The sequence below is a fragment of the Filicampus tigris genome, chromosome 4 (assembly GCF_054856515.1).
Source record: "Filicampus tigris isolate MCC_2025a chromosome 4, RoL_Ftig_1.0, whole genome shotgun sequence".
Taxonomy (NCBI): Eukaryota; Metazoa; Chordata; class Actinopteri; order Syngnathiformes; family Syngnathidae; genus Filicampus; species Filicampus tigris.
Window position 1 is genome coordinate 28,102,751 of NC_141220.1, and position 19,758 is coordinate 28,122,508.

Sequence of the window (19,758 nt, forward strand, 5' to 3'; positions counted from 1 at the left end):
TTATCCCATTGAGCCGATACGGGCCTTTTTTTAAGGTATCGGGTACTTGTGGAGGCTGCCGATACAGCCATAGATACAAAAAAGAATCAGGGTAATGAAGACCTTCTCTGCATTTTTTTTTTTTTTTTTTTTTTGTCATTGCATTCAATGAAATTGTATATATCCAAAGTAGTACAGCTATCTGTACTTGCTATTGGTGAGTACTCAGAGAGTGAGTCCTCGTACTGGTATTGGTTCGGAAAAAAAAGTGGTACGCTAACAGCCATCCCTAGTTATAAGTTATATTATATTTCAGTTGTAGTTTAGTGGTTTATTTTGACTGCTAAAAGATTCAAACAAAATGATGTAAGCACATATGGGTCGAATTCATGTCGAATGTTTTCGAATCTTTGTGTCAATTTTTGATATCGCCTGGCAAAACCCGGCATTTCAACAAGGCTGTGTGTGGACTTTTTATATCCACTGTGTATAATTGACAGTAAAAAAAAAACAAAAAAAACAAATAAAAAGTACTACTCAAGTACAGGAGTTCAATCCATTTTGTACATTGACTGAAGTACAGTGTCGGTACTTTTAGGCAACGCAATGCAGAAATTTGCGGTCCTTGCTGTTAAAGTGAGAGCCAATGAAGACATTTTGTGTGTGAGCGAGACTGAGGCCCCCCCGAGCGGGTGGGTGGCTTGCCGGGGGAGCTGAGGGGTGGGGCCGGTTTGCGGGGAGATCCAGGGTTTTGATTTCCTCGGCTCCCGGAGGGCTTGGCAGACACAGGCTAATTTGTAGTGAAATTTCCAGCTCACTTTTGTTTTGCAGGTGGCTGAGAAAGGCGGCAAGGGCGTGGTGGGGAAGGAGACAAGCAATTTGCTGTGTGTGTTGTCGGGGCGGCGGTACGTGCCGTGGTCGGAGCTGGACCGCCGGAAGGGAGGCAGATTTGAAACCACTTGGTGTTCATGTTTGTTGTTTGTTTTTTTTTGTTTGGATTTGTAGTCCGTTCAATGAAGTCGCCACAAAAGCAGAGCGCACACATACCGGCAGAATTGTTCCACCTTTCCCATCAAAATCGTCCTGGAAATCGCTCAAAGATTCATCTGAGTGATTATTCTGTGGTATGGGCTTTGTTAAGAGGTTGTTTTTTTTTTTTTCCCCTCTCGCGGACTGCTCTGAAAACAGTCAGGGCCGACGATCGTAAATGTGAAGCAGGTTCAATATTTACGATCGCTACTGTCAGGCAGCTGAACTTCCTACAGCGCCCGTCTTTAGAAGGGTCACGGCTGAGCTGGGGCTCATCCTCGGCCAATCGTAGAGCACAAGCAACCGTTCTCACTCACTCCCGGGGACAACATAGATTTCAGTTTAGATTCCGAAAGTGCTGCAGTGGGATGGTGGGCTCTCCCTCTCTCTCTCTCTCGATAAATGACTCACTGAATGAAATGTTTCATTCATTTCACGTACAATAGGCCTACATTTGCAATTTGTTTGTTTTCAAACATTTATTTAGCTACTAATATATACACATACGTACACGTATATGTACGTACACATACATATACATACGTACACGTATATGTACGTACATATACATATACGTACACATACGTATACGTATACATACGTACACACACTTGTATGTACATATACATACGTACACGTGTATGTACGTACATATACATATACGTACACATACATACATATACATATACGTACACATACGTATACATACGTACACATACGTATACATACGTACACACACTTGTATGTACATATACGTAGGTACACATACGCATACGTACACACACGTATACATACGCATACTGTACTTATACGTATACATAATATGCATCGCATCGCTCAGTGTTCAGCGGCCTAAAATGTACGTGGAGGGGCAGGGCGAAAATGACAACTGAATCAAACGCAGAGCCTCACAAGCGCGACACACACGTGCTAGCCACTCTCAGCATTTGGAAAGTCGAGCAATTCGGTGGCCGTGATTGACGCGGGGATTAAAAAAAGGCCATCAAGCATTAACAATCCGTGTCAGAGGTCACGTAAGCAACGCGAGCATTCTGGCCCGAGCACATTTCAGTCTCGCAGACTTGGGAGTGGATTTGATTAAAAAAAAAAAAATACAAAAAAAAAAAAATACAAAACGCTTTGAATCCAAAGCCAGAGTTCGGATGGTCAAATCCAAGCCAGATGTTGCGGCAGCGCTCACTGAACCAACTCACAAGGTGTCAGCAGGAGAAGCTAGGAGTCTTTTCGTTGTTTGGACTGCATTGATTGCGTCTTAAGTCTCAGCGTATTGAAAAACAAAACAAAACATAAACAAAACTGCCGTCTACTCGAGAGAGGAGAAATTGTGTGTGAAGAGGGGAAGAGCCCGGATGAATTTGCGGATTTGCGAAGTCGTGTGTGCGCACGTGACGCATGCGGCCGGAGAATGTGACGCTGGGGCTGTCATGTTCCAGCGGAGGCGTCTGTTTGTCTTCCCATTCCACCGAGGAAGCAATTGCGCAGCACCTGTTTTACATTCCGCAAAGAGGTGGACGGGGGCGGGGGCGGGGGCGGGGCTCGGCTCCAAACAATATGCTTCTGCTTCACGCTTACACAGACGACGAGAACGAGACGGGTTTCCCTCCGTCCGTCCGACAGCTCAAATGGAAAATGTCTTTGCTGGTCAAAAATAGAAGTGACCTTTCAAGTAGAATTGTCTCATTGACCCATTTCAACAAATTGGAGCGTGCACATTTACTTTACCTGTATGATTTAAATAACCATTGCTTTTTGTTGTTGTTTTTTTTTTAAGGGCTAGTTGAAGAGTACACACTCGTACAAGTCACAACAGATGAAACTGGTTTCAAGTGCAGATGTTGCCAAACATTTACTTACAAATGATTCTCTACATTTGCTCCAAAAACAATCTGAAAATTCTTTCAAATTCCCATTTTAGGTTTTGTAAAACGTTCTCGAATTATCTAAAAAATGTGATAATGCTCAGACATTCTTTTTGAACTGATCTTATTGCAAGTGATAAATGTTTTCAAACATTTTCATGAACGATGCTTCTTATGAAATGCGATCTACTTTTGTTTTTTGTTTTTTTAACAAAATTTCACTAAATGACAGGTGCCATGACTCGATTGACAACTAACGGATTATCAAATTAATTGGTAATTGTTTATAATAATTAATCATTGAAATTTTTTTTCCATTCTTGAAATGGCGCAAATGTTCAAAATTTCAACTTCTCAACAGTGACTATTTATGATTGAATATTTTTCCGATATTTTTTGCAGCTGTCGATAATGTGACCTTTTCCTCAGACGTGATCTCAAAGTTGTCCCTATATTTTCTCCTAAAAGTTCTCTTAACTTTCTCTCTTTTTTTTTTTTTTTTTTTCAAATGTCCTCAAAAATGAATGTAAATATTCTCAAGAATCTCAAGTCTCCATTTTCCGATATCCTCTGTCTGGCAGTTTGCGCGGAGCGCGTTAATGAGGGACGGGGGAGCAGGTTTGCGGTTTTGGGGAGGCCGCAATGGAAAGCGTTGGCAGCAGGAAAGAATCCAGGGAGACAGGCATGTCTAAAGAGAGGATAATGGCTTGGACATGCGGCTCCAAATCGCGGCATGCGACGCAGCCCACCACCTGCTCGCCACAAACAAGATGGCCCTTTTCGCTATCTTCCCCTTCAGTATCTGATTGGAGCTTCCAGAGCAAGCTCATTTTCTTCCTTCTCAGCATCGGCTCAATGGCTGTCCTAAGTATTTCGCCGCCCTGTCTTCAGCTTCCACTCCTTTCTGGTATGATTGCCGTAAGACATCATCCCCCACAATACAAACCCCCCATTTTTGGGGTGTTTTTTTTTTTTTTTTTTTTTTTGCATCTAAAGCATTATCATAGCACGCAGGCAAGAAGAACATCTGATCGGAGGGACGTAGAACCGAGCGGGAAGCAGCATCAGACGTTGTCGGCTTATTTCTTCCGTCTCGGGCGCGATTTATAGGATATTACCGAGAAGATGCCAGGTGAGCGTGACCGCAAACTCGTTCAGAGATAAGCAACTGGAAGCCCGCGGGCCGCACGCGACAGCTGTGCAAAATTCTACACTGGTTTACAATAATATTACTATGGCCAGACCGATGTGGATTTTTTTTTAGGAGGATGCAGATTTCGATATTTGGCTAAATTAAAAGGCTAATAACCAATTTATGGACCGATTACTTTAGAAAATATATAATGAATAAATAATTTACTTGGTCCCATAATGGTTTCAACAATAAAGGTATGAATTACAGGCAGAACATTTGACATTTGCTCTTCAATACTTTGTCCTTTAGTATTTGACATCAGAGAAAAAAATGGCCAAAAATGTGCCGATTTTTTGGTTGGCATATTTTATAGGAGCCCAGGGTCGTTTTTGTCTAAAGTTATAATGCGTTACTGTACAGTATCAATTTAGACAATCGGAAAAAGTGAACAACAACAACAAAATCATCAGATTTTTGCTGATTTTAAGAGTTATAATCAGCCGATTAAATCATCCATCTGATGGAATTGGCCATCTGATTTATCTGAAAATGTAATATCAGAGTAATCGCGACATGGCGAATGGCGACCCAAAAAAACCAACTTGCTGCCAGGACTCGATAAATCGTGTGAGGTTTCGGAGGCGGCCACGCTCAGTGCCGGGCTCGTCCCTCTGAACTCGAGCACATGACACTGAAAGATGCGAAATTTCCTGCCAGATGTTGCTGCGTAGCTGTTGTTGGAGGGGGATCTTTCGAAAGGACTGGCAACGCGCTTCATGTTTGATGTTGCTCACATGTTCATGGAAAAGTTGCTATCCAACGAGCCAAAAACATGGCGCCTTCGACAGGACGTTAACGTACGAGCTACTTCAGCTAAATGGACTGCAGATACAATGGAAATAATGAAACCGTTTTCGGCCCATATTTTGGTTCATTTCAATAGAGATGGTGCTGCTCCTTCTGGCGTGCACGCCTTGGCCATCTGGGGGGCAGTCTAATGGAGACTGCTCAGTAAGCCACGGTAAAATGAGCCTTTCTTCACAGAGGATAAAGAATATATGCCTGTGATTATTATTACAGGTATATTCTCTGTGCAGGTGTCACTACACTATTTGTGTTCAAATATCCGTAGCTTAAAAGGTTAATAACACTGTGACCCTAATGCTAATAATTAGCACGTATACAATGTTTTGCATTGTTGGTCAGAATTAGGCTAAAGCAACTTTTACTGCAGCTACAGTAACATTTTGTCTCTGAACAATTATAACATACACATCAAGTGTATTCTTTCAGTATTTTGTGCAAGGATTATTTGACATTTCATGGGAAGGAGGACAGAAAATGTCATCCTCTGGAATGAGCCAAATATGGTTGGTTGCCCCATAAAGGGCTGAAAAAAACCCCCCCAAAAAACCACCATTCACTGGATGGATGCCTGTGAATATTCTCATTCATCCAGGTCATTTCATTCTCAGGGCATCGAATCAATGGCAAATGCACTTGATGGACCTTTCATCTCGTCACCCTTCAGGTGCATTTTACTGACAGAAATAATCAAGTGCAGGCGTCGTCGTCGCATCAAACAAAGACAAGGCCTCAGCGTATGGCACACAAAGCTGCCGTGCGTTTTTTTTTTTTTTTGTTGTTGGCCAAGTTCTTGGTAACAAGGCCTCATGACGGTGGCAGGCCGGATAAAGAGAAGGCGCGAACAATTAGAAGAGCGGCCTGGAGAGTTGCACCCCTGAAATCTGCGTGACACGCAAGCGTCGCATGAAATCACGGCACGTTATGGTGAACGGTTCATTTGGACAAGAATCCTTCAGATGATGTCAGCATCAGAAGTCAGGTCTATTTACTAGCGAGAATATATTGGTTTCCGTCCCGAATGCGAAATGAAAGCCGGGGCGACGATGCTATCAAGTAGGAGTCGCCTGGGCTTCAGAAAGCGAGCTGCTCAAATCCAATCTCGCCGGGGCGGAGATGGATTCCGTGACCTTCCTCTTGTGAGTCTTGCTTTTTTTTTTTTTTTTTTTTTTTTTTTTAAGATTCCCTTCCAAAACGGAGGAACTGCACCATTGCCACATCGGAGGCGTAACAGTAGGCGAGAGATCGGGAGGGATATCGTCGCAACTGCGTGTCGGCATCCGGCAATCGGCGCCGCAACACGTCGGGTGGGAGGCAACGCTCGCTTTGGACACCACGGTGGGAGACGTGAGTGTCACATGTCCATGATTTGGATGTACTATCGAGACTAGCTGCGACAGGGGATAATGACCAGGTTGACTTTTTCCTCCGATTCTACAAAATACCGATTTGTAAAACATCGCAAGTAGTCAAGTGATTCCACCGTTTTAATTAACGGACTCTTGCAGTGGGCAGTATGAGCACAAAAAGTGTTTTGGAAAAAGTAGGACCAAAAATACACCATTTCCAAAAAGTGCAACTAACTTTGTGTGACTAATATGGGGAAAAAAACAAAACATTATCGTTGCAAAAATACGCATTTATTCATAAAAAAGAACTTTATTCTTATGGTGTATAGAATACTTTTTTTTTTTTAATTACTTTCATCTGGAAAATAAATACTTCATTGTAAAAAAAAAAAAAAAAAAAAAAAAGGGCTTATTTACTTGAAAAATTAAACATCTGGAAAATTACAATATAAAAAAAATTGCAGCAAAGCAAAAAAACAACAACCAAAAAAAACAATGTACTGTATACATATTTACATTTGTGTCTATGTTTGCTACATCAAGGCTTTGTGTGACATATCCCATCTCTGTGGACGAGTATGAAGCCGTGCCGAGCATATTACGTTCATATATGTGAAAACAATCTGAATCCTTATGTCAGCTACGTGTTGGCATAACAACCAGACGGATGCTACGTGGCCCCGTGGGTTGCAAGGCATCTACTTGTGAACCTCGGAAAGTTATTCAATAACATTTAAATGTCACCAAAGGAACATAAATGCAAATAGTAATAAAAAAAAAAAAAAAATTAAAAAAAAAATCACAATTCCCATGACCAAAATGCAAGTTGGACAATGTAAAAGGGCAAACGTGGTCCGTTTTGACGGCCTGTAGTTAGAAGGCAACAGTATGTGCGTGCTTCGTACGCCGTATTAAATCAGGCAGATTCCGTCAGTTCAAAAGAATCCAATTGGCAGAAACCTGGAATATCTGTCCTGCATTTCATGCCGATTCCGTTCGAATGCTCTAGAGACACTTCCGTCAAATGAGCGAAGCACATGTGCCTCGAGACCAAAGACAGCTCACGTCGTCCTCGGGGGACGATAACTGTATGTACGAAAAAAAAAACAAAAAAAAAAAAACGATAAATAAGTTCACCGATGGTGTTACATAAGCGAGCCGAAGTAGCGTAACCACCTCAATTGCATGTACTGTCCCTTTAAAAAAAAAAACTAAACGCAATTGAAAGGCTCCCAATCACATAACATTGAAGCACGTCCACGACAAATTGACAAAAAAAATATTTTCTAACATCCAGCGAGTGAAGCATTCTTGGCCGGCGTTAAACATTTGTCATCATTTCACGGCGCTTAGCTAAAAATGAATTGTTGTTCCCACTGCTTGTGTGAATTTTGTCCGTTTAGATGTCCTGCCAAACAACGCTAGCAAATAGCAAAGTAACGTATGAACAAATGAAAAGGTTGACTATTGAACCCTAACGGCAGAAGATGGCAAAAGGTACAGTACAGTTAACTGATGAATTTGCGGTACCCGTTACCGGCGATGCAACAGAATAAATAGCTTTAAATTAACTAAACGGACCGAAAGTCCATTTGTGAGGAAAGGCGACATGCTCATTATACTTATTCTTATTCGTGCACTCACACATTCACCATTATTATGTCAATAAATATATATTTTGGCGACATTCCTGTAAGATTTTTTTTATTTCCAATGTCAATACGCGCTCACTCAAAGTGATGCGATTATTCGAAGCGGCGTTTTGAGCTCCCTCGCGTTTCAAACAGGCAGCATGCTTGCTAGTGGCTAGCATGTCCGTCTCCCAATTCCGAGGTTGTGGAATCTGCATTCTCAGCCGGGCCCTTCCTGTGTGCGGCTCGCGTGTCCTTCCCACGCCTTAGCGTGTGCTTTCTCCAGGTACTCGGGGCTTCCTCCCACATTCCCAAAACATGCATGCAGGGCTCAACATTTTCTATTTGAGTACGAATAGTCTATAGCAAGGGGTCACCAACTCCGGTCCTCCAGGGCGCCTGTCCTGCAGGTCTTCAATCTCTCCCTGCCGCAACCACACCTGTTCCAAAGATCAGGATCGTTATCAGGCTTCTCAAGAGCTTGCCGACGAGCCGAATCCAATCAGGTGTGTTGCAGCAGGGAGAGATTGAAAACCTGCAGGACAGGCGCCCTGGAGGACCGGAGTTGGTGAGAAGGTAACACAACACTGACGATGACGATGACGATGATGATGATGATGATGATGTGCCCGGTCTCGTGTTGTGACCTGACTTGTGCTCCCATGGATACAGCTGCAGCGCACAAGGAGCGGAGGGGGCCCGGATCCAAACAGGATTCCTTTGCATGCTCTCAGCGCAACGCCACACATTGTCGAATGCACGCGCGTGCGTGTCCAAGCGATGACATTGCCGTAAGCCATTTGAAAGCCGCAAGGTGCCGCATGTCTACTTTTGGCCGGGAGCTGCAGCTGCCGCTCGATTGTCACTCAGTCAGGCATGGCTGTGTTATTTTTTTTCCGAGCTATTTTTAAAATTCAGATTCGTTCAAAAGGCGACAACTGACAAGAAGAAGAATGTTGTTTGAAGAAAAAAAAAAAAAAAAGGATGGCAAAGTTAAATGAAAGTTGTACCTTAGGAAAACAACCAGCTGGAGAAGATTCAATGTAGTGTACTTCAAAGTTAACTTTACAAAATAAATGTAATGTACTGGATGAAAAAAATAAAAATCAGGCAAATTTAGAAAATGTAATTGAGTGATTCTTTCGAAACACGGCATTCTGATTAATTTGTGGAATATGAGTTAATCCACCCGTTTTTAGCCATCGCAGGGGGCGGCCATTTTGTCACGTCTGTCGACTGAAAATGACATCACAACCGCCCAGGGCTCAGGTAACGACCAATCATGGCTCAGCTTCAGAAAACAAGTGAGCCGCGATTGGACGTTACCTGAGCCCTGAACAACTGTGATGTCACTTTCAGTCGACAGAAGTGACAAAATGGCCGCCCCCTGCGATGGCTAAAAACGGGTGGATTAACTCATATGTTTCAACTATGGGCCTGCATAGAACATATTCTTGAAAAAAATATGGTTGGGTTAACTTCCTCTTTAAGTATTGGAGGTAAAATTTTTTTTTTTTTTTTTTTCTTAAAGGGTGTGGTTTGAATTTAGATGATGTTTTTCTTGAATTTGATTGTATGTATTATTGTTATTTAGTTGAATTGACGCCGTGTCTCTGTACGGGCAGGGCTATTCTTCAGTTTTTGCTTCGCGGCTCAGGCATGCTTACGCAAACAAACATTTCTTCAATTTTCTACTTGTACTCACAGGAGAATGTATTGAAAGTAAGAGTAACCCTTAAACTGCGCTGCTGTAGATTCGTATCTTTTATTCACATTTACCCCGGCGTCGGAGGAAATAGGGCTTATCCGTCTATCTATCGCGTCGGCTGTATTCATTCGAGAACGAGCCGAAGCTTTGTGACGGGCAAGTCAAAGTCCTTTGGAACCTCAATGTAGAATCTCAAACACCGGTCAAGGCTATCATGAATCATCTGTACCGTGACCACAGCCGCCGCCGTTTGCAGGGCGGCGTCCTTGTCACCATCCGATTCCCCTCGACACCCGAGAGGCGTTTGTCCGAACCTCATCGGGTCAAACCATCGCCGCGCATCGAGCGCTGAGTGACAACAGACGTCCCCAAGATAAGAGCCAAAGGCCTCCGCATGGAAGCGGTCCTACGGGGTGGCTTTGGGTGTGTGTGTGTGGGGGGGGCTGCGTCTCCCTGTAGAGGTGATGAGAGAAAATCAGGCCTGGGAGCGCGTGGTCACGTCAGCAGGGAGAGAGCCGCCATTGCTTAGCAACCTCAGCCCTCAGGCCCACTGAAGGAATTGAAAAGTGATCCTAAAGAAAGCACAAGAAGCCCTGATATGGAAAAAGACTCTTGCCTTTGTCGGACATTTTTCAAGGACGAAGCCGTTTTCGCTCGTGGAAATACACAATGAAATGTTTTGTTATTGTGACTTTTGTTATTAAATCTTTTTTCTTAATCCGGGGTTATGAAGAGAAATTTATATATATATATATATATATATATATATATATATATATATATATATATATATATATATATATATATATATATATAATAAATAAATATATTTTATAAATTAATAAGTAGAGAAAGAAAGAAAGAAAGAAATATATATATATAAAATAAATAAATATATTTTATAAATTAATAAGTAGAGAAAGAAAGAAAGAAATATCTATATCTATCTATCTATCTATCTATCTATATATATATATATATATATATATACATATTGTATGTAGGTGAGAATATAGGAACCGATCTGGAATACACGTCAGCAAATACTGTCGATTATTGTCATGTTCCGAATGAGCGGTCGTCATTTTGTGACGTGTGCTCCTGTGTGTCCCTTTGACCTGAGCCAACAGCAAGCAGACTGAACGAAGTCGTTTCAGCGGCCTAACGAGACAAATTGTTGACTTCCACCGAGGCAGTGTCGACGCGAGGCATACCACTAATGCAGGTGCGGTTGGGCCTGAAATTGCTTTGTTTAAACTTGTCAGCCTGCAACGGAGAGGACCTTGACTTCTTTTTTGGGCGGCTTTGGACACCGGAAAAAAAAGGTTGTACACCTGCAGATATTTGGCTTTTTTTTTTCTTTTTTATTAAAAAGAGTTCGGATACTTGATGAATGATGAACTTGATGATGCGTTTTGATTATTGCGTTGTCTTTTTTCACCTTTTTTTTTTTTCTATTACAAGCATTATGGACAGGATATGCAAATGACAAACATCAGCACATCTGCCCATGAGTAAGATTTTCATGAATTTTTGAACAATAAATTCTGGCTTTATTTTGCTGTCATTTTTTAAAATTAATTTTACAATGATTGCCGCATTGGTTTGCTTTAGTTCTTCGTTTTGAAAGTCATTCAAGCTCATTAGCTCTCGTTTTTTGTCCCTTGACTGCCATTAACAAGGAATAATGATATCTGACTTGTACCTGTGTGAAAAAATTGTTAATCGAGTGTTGTTTAATTGGTATTAACAAGAAATCATGTATGCATTTGTATGTCTGACTTTTGCTTGTCTAAAAAAATCATTAATGAAGAGTTATAAGACTCCGCCTCTTCCTTTTGTTCTTTGTCACTTCAAGGTCGAGCCTTTTTTTTTTTTTTTTTCCAAAGACAATACCGTGTGAAAACACTTTGATTCGATACATTCGAGCCCGCCTGCGTTGTTAAAAATGGATAGAGAATGCTTTGATGCAGAGGAAAGCAGTCAGCCACAAAAGTACGCTGCATCCGGATGAATTTGCCCCATAGCGCCGCTTAGTCGGCTAATGGCGGCTCCTTATCACACGTGGCTCGTTGAAAACAGCTTGGGAAGACGACGCACCCGCAGTCGTCTGCTTTTGTGAAGGCTTTCTGCTCGGTCGGCCTGTTTTGGACCGATTTAACTAAAGGAGCGGTTTGGTAACTCAAGTATGATGGCGTTTTTATTTTTGGAATTTCCTGAAAAGTCGTGATTTTGCAGATAGCCATGTGAAGCTCATTAACACGTACCAACTGTTTAATGGATGCCCGGTTTGGCCTAAAGTGAAAAATCTGCTTTTCAATGTGAAATACAGCCGATTACTTCCTCTCTAGGAGTCTTACATGCCAATTTGTTCAGAGGACAAAGGGCAGCGCTGCACATTCCTGAGAGCATCCATGGAGGAATTCCTTTCACTGTTTGAAATTGGCCACAGCTGCAAGCGCAGTCTGCGTCCTATTTGTCACCTTCGCATGTCGGGGGTTGTGCATTGTATTTGTTTTTTCAAGGCTTGTAAAATGAAGTGGAAGCTCTGCAGGCAGGCAGGCAGCGAGAGTTTGTGTTGACTTGGTTTCCCAAAAGCGAATCAATGCCGTTGTTTGCCTCTCCGCGCCGCATCTATTTGTTCATCCAGTGTGCCTTGTTGTGATGGGGGCGGATCCAACATTTATCTGCCGGAGCAGAAGACGGTAAATATTGCCCTGTCATGTGTCTTTTTTTGGGGGTGCTATATCTCGGGTGTCTCGCAGTATGTGTTTGATGCCGTTCGAACGGACGTGTTGTGTTGCCAATTGTCAAAGGGGCTTTAGGAAATAGGCGAACATGATTCGCACCAAGAGGTAAGGTACCACAAAACGAAAATACCTCTGCTCACTGTGCAGCCAAACTTAGAGGAGAGTCACTGTCGCAAACACGGACTTTTACGTAGTTTTACTTTTAAAAAGTTGCTTGACGGCTCATTGGAGAAATCCAAAATAATTTGCACACTTTGCATTGCCAAATTCAAATAACATATCAGTTGTACGTCTTTGGTGTTCAACTGTTGTACTTTACTGGAAAAGAATCGTATTCAAGGATCCAAGAAAGCTAATAGAGCAGTCTTTGAATTGAAATATACTTTGATTTTTTTTCCACATTAATTCCAAGATTTTATTCAAGTAAACACCGGTTCCAAGCTTCGAAAAAAAAATTGCAGCTGAAAAATACAATTAATCGCGATTAATTATGGAAAATGTTGCGATTAATTAGTTTAAAAATTTTAATCGTTTGACAGCACTAATATATATTCATATATATTTATATATATATATATTCATACATATATAAATATATGTATACATATATAAATATATGCATACATATATATATATATATATATATATATATATATAAGCATATGTATACATATATACACTGTATACATATATACGTAGATATACATATACATACACACACACACATATATATATATATATACATACATTCAGTGTACGGTAAATACATATATACAAGGAGCTACAGGAATTTCTGGCAAGTACCGACTGTTTCGTACATGACAACAATTTTCCCGTCTTGTTCATATGAAACCCCAAAATCTCTGCATGAGGCTAGCTGTGGCTAATGAGATTGTTTCATTTGCATTCTGCGGGAGGTTGAATGTCTCACCACAAATAATTGAAGTGTCTCATTCCCTCTCCCTTCACAATGACAGTACCCCCCTTTTGTCCAGAGCGCTTGCATTCCAAATAGGTGCTATCCGCCCGTGTTTGCACAGGTGTCCAAAAGAAAAGAGGTCAGCGCCGCGCACAATCTCTGCTCCGTGGCCAGGCTAGATGCTTCACTTGAGCACCGCGGCAGCCGTTTATCGACGCACGCTCGGACAGAAGCGCCGGGGCGGCCTCAAGCCAAATGGCTCCGTCGCAAGGCAGTCGTCGTCTAATCCTCAGAGGCCGCAATTTGAGCAAACACACAAATGCTTCGCTCCCCAAGTCAAGCACTAAATAACATTGTCTCGTTGCGGCCAAAAGCCGACAAACAAGACAGAGCGGTGCGGAGGAGCCGACAAGCGGTCGGGGCAGTCAACCTATCCAAGCGAAACACTTTGACCAAGCCGCAAAATTACAGTTGTCGGGCTTGTGGGCAAGCCCATGGCAGTCGAGGGCTTTTGTTTTTTTCTTTTTTGAGACCTTTTGCAACCACAGGCCCGAGTCGCGCTCGCTGCCAGTTGAGGACGCTCTACTGAGGCGCTACAACTTCTACAATCGTCAACATAATGCCGCAGATTTCAGTGCAAAATGAAACCGATTGGTTATCGAGGACGTTTGCTTGTCGCCGGCATCTGCCTGCCATGGACTAAGATGCTTCCTTTGTAGTAAATATAGAGTCATTTTGGGAACGATTAAGTGAAACGAGGTCATTTCCTGCACACCGCTCACAGTTAACTGGGAATCGCCGCGATAGAAAACGGACGGATGGGCGCACGCTTGTGTGCTGGAAACTCTTAAAAGGTTTATGATGGCGCAGGGTTATTAAAGTTTTGGATTTGTCATTCTCGTTCCTTCTTATTTGCTTCGGATTTCTGTTTTTGAATTCAGTTACATTTCGGAGCAAGTTTTTTTTAGTTTTATTTGTCAAAAATGCTTCTTTTCAATTTATTTTTGAAATTTCAGTATTGGTTTCAGTTTGCAAAATAAAAAATGGCCACGAGGAATTGGGCAGTAAAGTAAAGTAAACAACAATTGTCCAACAACGGACCTGGCTTCAGGAGCTCAGGATGCACAGCAATGCCGAAATAAATTGATGTTAATTGACAAAGATGAAAACAAAGGACATTTTCACTATTACTATAGTTAGTTTTAGAAACGTAAGATCAATTTGTTCGAGCCCAATCATGGCTCAAGTGTTTTCTGAAGCTGAGCCACGATCGGTGGTTACCTGAGCCCCGAGCAACTGTGATGTCATTTTCAGTCGACAGCAAGTGACAAAATGGCCGCCCCCTGAGATGGACAAAAACGGCTGCATTTTGCTGCTGAACTCATATTCCACAAACGCAATACGAATCAACAATGCCGTGTTTAGACTAGTGGAGGTGCATATAAAATAGTCTTTACAAAATGTCATTTTCCTCTTATTCGTTTCACGAAAATGTTTTTTTCAATTGCACTTTGACTTATTTTGTTATGATTTTCGTCGAGGGAATAAATATGCGCTGGGTTGTGTGCGACCTCAGAGGTTGCAATGAGAATGATGATGTTTGGTCTTCCACGTGAGGATGCCTGCGCACCCAAACGACTTTTATGCTAATTTGATGTTCTGGCTGCGGTGTTAAGGCTCGGGGTCGGAATTGAAACAGCCGCCTGCGCTGCTTCGCCTCCAGCTGCTCCCAAATTGTCCCGCCATTAAGCTATTATGTGTTTTTACGAGCAGAGCACCGAGCAAACCCAATAGGTGCTTCATGGACTGATGCTCTCCACCCGTTGTATAATGGCTCATTACGCTGCTTTCTTATTATACAGCTTTGCCCCCCCCCCCCCCCGTGATACAATTACGTGGGCCATCAAGCCGCAGAGGCAGGCTGGAAGCTCTGCGTTGTAACCACATGCTGTGGCTTTGATTTTCACGTAAGAGACAACACGAAATAAATCACAGGTGGGAATTTCAGACTGGCCAGCAGTTTCATTTGAGTCGATGACAGCGCACGGACTTTGGAAATGAAACGGCTCCAGAGTGTGATTTTACGCAAACGTCCTTCTGTTTTCTGTGGCGCTTGTCATCATTTGGATCTGGCTAGGCTGGAGCCTGTCCCAGCGAACTTTGGGCTTTCCACAAAAATTTGCCGTAGAATACTCAAATGCAATGACCGGCGTGAAATTTGGCTTAAAATTGTGTTAAAAAAAGATTTTGCATGAAAATGGTTGGTGTATCTTTATTCCTGGAACAAAATGCATTTTTTGCTCCCTCTAGTGGTATGCAAAAGAATCACTGCATTAAATATTCAACCTGCGCATGTTTACCAGGGGCTCAAACTTCCATCCTGAGATATGACAGAATTAATTTAATCGTTTTTTGGGTTTTTTTACAGATACCAGTTGTCGCTCTGCCAATTTTTTCCTTCGACTTGTGAGCCAAAATTTGTGAACTCAAGGCAACTTGTGTCAAAACAAGCAGCAATTTGGTAGATAGTGAACAATTCTTCCCAAAAAAAGGCACTTCAAGCTGTTTATTGCCATTGTGTAAAATGAATTCAGCAGAAAAATCCATTTGATTTGATCCTTCTCAGGGGACTGCCATTTTGTCCTCGACTGCCAAAATTAACGTCACAGTGCCCAGGGCTCACCTTGCCAAAGTCATGTGACCAAGCCCAAAAAACGGATGAGCATTTATAAACATTCATTTAAGTACCAAAGTACCACTTTTATTTATTTTTTAAGTTAAATACATTCAAAAATAAATCATATTTAAGTACACTCCCCCCTTATATTTATGTGCAATGTTCATGTTCAAACTGTGCATTAATGTTACAGTGGCTGCAGTATTATTATACACGCAAATAATACAATAAAATAAAATGCGATCTACCTTTTTAGGAATAAAACCTTTGCCTTGTTTTTGGTGAACACTTGGGCTTACTACACTACCGCATTTTAATGTTGGTCCTTATGGCGGGAATGGGAGAGTCAAGTGTTGTTATTTTATGGTTGGAACACAAAAGCCGAGATTCAAACGCAGCAGATCGGAGCCGTGAGGCGGACGCGCCAACGTCCGCAGCGGCGGGCAAACAATGCCTCCAAAATGTATTCTCTCATTGGCCCGATCTGCAGCTGTGGTTGGGGGTCGAAGAGAAGCGCAAACACATTGATCTTATTTGGAGAAGCCTCTTGTTTGGGACACATCCAAAGGCGAAGAGCCAGAGCAAGGCGCGCAGCAGGGTGTGAGCAACGCTCCTGCGATACACACACGCACACACACCCACACCCCCCCCCCCCCCCCACACACACACACACACACTCTCTCTCAATGATTTCAGTCAGAGTAAAGTCGCCTTGTCACATAATCCAAAACCTCGTTAGTACCCCATTCAACACGTAATGATTCATTGGACTGCGACACTTTCTACCGTTTGTTTTTTAAGAGAGGGTTTGTTGTTATTTTACTCCATCGCACATCAAAAAAAAAAAAAAAAAAAGGTTGCGCGCTTAAGAGGTGCTGCACTGTTAGAAATGCAGCATCTGGCTTTTGTTATGACAGCACTGACGTAGTTGTAAACAGCTAAAGCAGTTAGCGGCTCGCCAGAAGTGGAAACATGTTTCACATTAGGAAAGGCTACAAGTCAGATCGTACCACACTGTAGATCACATAGTACAAGAACTACTAAAAAAAAAAAACAACAAAAAAAAAAAACGGTTTTGTAATAGTTTTGGGCCCGCAGAAAAAGGAACCTCGAAAAGTGACATCATATGAATGGCAAATTGATGTGAGAATGGGGCAAAAAAGTCACGTTAACGGAATGAAAACTGCGGTGGCGACATTTCATCAAGGGCAAATCTTTTTCTCAGATTCTTCCGAGACGAACAGATTAGCAAATCGCCCGCAACCTCAGTGCACTGGACAGGTCCAGTCCATCAAGCGTCAAAGGATCACCTCGACGCGAGTTTGGCTTTTCCCCGACGCTCACTTCAAACGCAGGATAAGCCTCAACAAGTGGTCAAAGAAGAAAAAGGTCAAGGTCAAACTTCACAAAACTTCCTGGTTTCATTTTGGTAGGTTGCGACTCTCAGATGGCATTTGCCAACTTTTTTGTAACCAAAGGACTTTGATTTGGAGCTATGATGTCTGGGAAGAGTATTGATTCGACTCCTACGTAAATGTATGAAAAGTAGCAATTCGTTTTATTGTCAATGATATATTGTCGATAGCGTTTTGCATTGTTGCGGACAGGCACATATTCACACAATTTTTTTTTTTTTCACCAATAGCCCGCTTTTCACGAAAAATCTCTTTAAACCAACGCCGAGCTTATTCACAATTTTTTTTTGGGGGGGGGGGGGTCATCTGATTTCTAGATTTTCATTATTTGTGTGCGTTTTATGTCAGTTTTACTGTAAAACTTCATCTTGGTGTGACAAATGAACAGCTTGAATCCAACAGGTTTTGCCTCATAATTGGAGAATCGTTCTCTAGCTGCCAAACTTTACGTTGTGGCAGGCGAGCTGCCCTTCAAAGTAACGGCACTAACAACACGGGTTATCGTTGCATTTTTGACAGTATAAGGCATCGTGCTACTTTTCTCTATAACCGCAGTACGGATACGATGACTCTGCATCTCTACGAGTCGATACCTATCTCGATACACGAGGTGCGATACAAATGAAGGCCGGTTCAAATTTAAAGTGGAACGATTCGAGACGGTATGAGGCAATGAGTTTCTTCTTGTCATTTTACATACACAAGAAAGAACTCGTCAGTACCGTAAATGTGGCATTTCCCTCCAAGCTATAGCTGGCCAAAGATGATTCGATAGGCGTCTCGATATATTTTAAAGCGGAATGATTCGATTCGGTTCGATTTGATGCACTTGCGCGAATTAAAAAAAAAAAATCGAAAACGATTTTCCGATTCAAATGATTTTGGGTTACACCCCTAACAAATAACTAGAAAAAAAAAAATCGACTGAAGTATAGTAAAGTAATTATACTTCACCTCCCACCACTGTTGACATAGCATAGATTTCATTTAATACTCCTACGGATATTCGATAGTGAAAATGGAGCACGGAAAAGCAGGAAGAGACGTTGTGGCAACATGGACGGATGCATGGCACATGCTGGCTGGCAACGTGAGCCTTTCCCAGCTGACTTTGGCTGTGAGGGTGTGGACTGTATGTTCAACTTTTGACTCAATCAATCAATTATTGCTCACAGAACCACACGTATGACTTGCCGGTTTTGTTTGGTTTGCGTATGCCAGCGGCAGCGGGCACGTTGAGGTATGAGAAAAACGCCGTTTTGTGCGAGTGGACTGCCTGTTTTGTGGCAACACTAAGCGAGCCGTCAAGGGGACTTTTCCCAAGTTTATTTGAGGAGACGGACAAGAGTTACTCAGGGTTCACAGATGATATGTTATAAGGAAAAATGAATCGTAGAGAAAAGGCGTTTGTAAGAGATTAACAGAGCCGCTCTGGGGGGGGGGGGTAACAAAAGCCGCCGCAATCATTGAAACTGCAGTCGGCCAAGTGCGAAGACCAGACTTTCATGACAAGCATTCGGACTTGACAGGAACGTGGCCAGCAAGCCAACGAAGAACGCGCGAGCGAGCGAGCGAGCGAGCGAGCAGGAGGAGGAGGAGGAGCGCGACGCAACAGAATGAGCCTGAGCCAATTTGAAATGCTGTAGACTTTTCATCAAGTAGAGCAAGCAGGAACTGGGAACGCTGATAGGATCCAGCCGCATAAACGGTACGCTAGTCTGCAAGTTAGGTCGCAACATTGAAAAGCCGACAAAATCATTCAACGTCGACCGCGCCGGGCCAAGGAAGCCGCGCTCAAACGAAATGAACGAAATTTTGCAGTTGTAGCGTACCTCCGGTGACATTTACAAATGAATGACTACAATTAGCGCACAGTGCGCCGTAATGCTGCATTTGCACGGCGCTGATTAGTTCATCTCAACTTGCGGCTAAAAGTGATGAGTGCAATTGGAAAGGGGCAAAAAAAGAGGCAACGCTCAGAAGCCTTGTTGTCTTCTTCAAAACAGACAATGAGATGGATTGTTACAGGAAATGAGGAACCGGACTGTTTTGTATTTTTTTTTTTTTTTTGTATTTTTTTTTCCTTAATAGACTTCTGTCGAGCGCGCATCACAACAAGAGCAGTAATGCCGCTCGGGAAGAGATTCAAAGATGAGGCTGAGGCAAAAAGCAAATAGGGCAGGTTTCCAAGGAAACAAGCCGCGCTGGGGGTTTGCTGACTGTGTCAAGACTCGCAAGTCCAGCGCGGTCCACTTGATCGTCCCGCACGCAAGAAAACGGTCAGGAAAGTCACAGGCGCCAAGAGTGAAAATGAACAGCACAAGTAGGCTCACCGTAATGACGGGACTTGAATACTTGCGGACAAAAGCTTGCTTTTATCATGGCGTGCGTGTTTGGTTAGCCCCATGTGACTTTGCGGTTT

At 42.5% G+C, this 19,758-nt stretch overlaps 2 long non-coding RNA genes across 3 annotated transcripts in view; one reads left to right on the forward strand and one right to left on the reverse strand.

Annotated features, from left to right (window-relative positions):
* LOC147149259 (uncharacterized) overlaps window positions 1-19,758 on the reverse strand; it is an 88,665-nt gene that overhangs the window by 20,259 nt on the left and 48,648 nt on the right. The window lies entirely within an intron of this gene.
* On the forward strand, window positions 3,664-9,050 carry LOC147149261 (uncharacterized). 2 transcript variants are annotated; one of them, XR_015086676.1, is made up of 3 exons: window positions 3,664-3,795; window positions 6,069-6,234; window positions 8,540-9,050. It is a non-coding gene; the product is annotated as an uncharacterized LOC147149261 (long non-coding RNA). The 2 variants fall into 2 exon arrangements; XR_015086675.1 differs by lacking the exon at window positions 3,664-3,795 and adding an exon at window positions 3,906-4,020.